The following is a 1,576-nucleotide window of genomic DNA, read 5'->3' as shown; positions in this document are numbered from 1 at the left end:
CAGGATTACGAGACACTGGCCGCTGCTTTGGTCAACGGGTCTCTACTGACAGCATGCGAGACCGACTGGCCCGCCGGCGCCGCCAAGAGGGCGGGACCCTGGGAACCTATGCAGCAGACGTGCACTTCTTTGCACATCGTGGCTACCCCACCTTTGATCCAGCAGCTCGTGACGAGTTAGCCCTGAGTGCCTTCATCCAGGGGCTCACCCCAGAGAGGTTGAAGGAGCACCTCCGCATCACGGCACCTACAGCCTTCAAGACTGCATTGGAAGAGGCAGAGTGGGTGGAGGCTGTGATGGCCCCACACAACCAACCAAGACCCCGAGTGCGTCAGGCTGAGGTCCACGCAGATGAAGGAGACGTCGAAAGAGGGGTCGTCTGCCAGGCTTGTCCGTCACCACGCCGAAAGCAACCAGGCCGATGCCAACCACCCTTCAGACCCTGGTCGCCTCGTGATCCATGCTACCGCTGTGGAGAAGCGAGGCACAAGGCCCGTGACTGCCCTGCCCCTGCACCACGACGCCGTAGCACTCCCCAGTCGGAAAACTAGAATGGGGTGGCACCGCGGGGAGACTGCTACCCAGCCGACCGACCATATCCCCCATTAAGAACTCTTCCCAGATCGGCAGAGTGGGCCACGCACACGGTCTCTCTCTTTGTTGCTCCATTGGTGGACACCGCTGCTGGGCCCTTGTGGACACAGGGTCCACCATCTCCATTGTGCGTCCAGGGGTGCTGCCAGAGACAGAGTGGAGGCCCACCACCCGTAAAATCAGAACTGTGACTGGGGAACTAACCAGCATGCTGGGGAAGAGAGCACTGCAGGTGCGGGCAGGGAAAGTTGCAGCCACCCACGAGTTTTGGTTGGCTGAAATACAAGACCCTCGCATCATCGGGCTGGATTTGCTGACTCGCCGGGGGGCTCTGGTCGATGTGTCGAGTAATGCCATTCACCTTGGCACAGAGACCCTGGCCCTCCGGCGCCGTCCAGAGAGGAAGGTGGGACGTATCCACATCCAGCCAACTCCACCTGTCACCATGCCGCCGCCGCCCCCATCTCCACTGCCAACCGAGGGGATGACGACACTGCCTAGCCCACCAACAATGACGACGACCCTCATCGAGGCTACCGTTCCTCAGACACCCTCGCCGGACACTGTTGCCGCCATCCAGAAGCTGTATCAGCGGAGCAGTGAAGGGCTGGACCCTCAGCAGAGTCAACAGCTGAAAGACCTGCTCCAACAGTTCGCTGAGATTTTCGCTGCACGCGAAGAGGAGTGCACCCAGACCAACCTGGTGCAGCACACAATCGACACTGGTACAACCCCACCCATTAGACTGCGACCCTACCGGTTAGCGCTTGCCAAGCGTGAAGCTGCAGAGCGGATGATTCTAGAGATGGCTGCGGCCGGGGTGATAGAGCCATCCAATAGCCCTTGGGCCGCCCCTGCCATCCTGGTCAAAAAGAAAGATGACACCTGGAGGTTCTGTGTGGACTTTCATCGGCTGAACAATGCAACTCGCAAGGACTCCTACCCCTTGCCCCGCATTGACGACGCTCTGGACCACATCGCA

The sequence above is a fragment of the Lampris incognitus genome, unplaced genomic scaffold (genome assembly GCF_029633865.1).
Source record: "Lampris incognitus isolate fLamInc1 unplaced genomic scaffold, fLamInc1.hap2 scaffold_121, whole genome shotgun sequence".
Taxonomy (NCBI): Eukaryota; Metazoa; Chordata; class Actinopteri; order Lampriformes; family Lampridae; genus Lampris; species Lampris incognitus.
Note: the sequence above shows the minus strand (reverse complement) of the source record.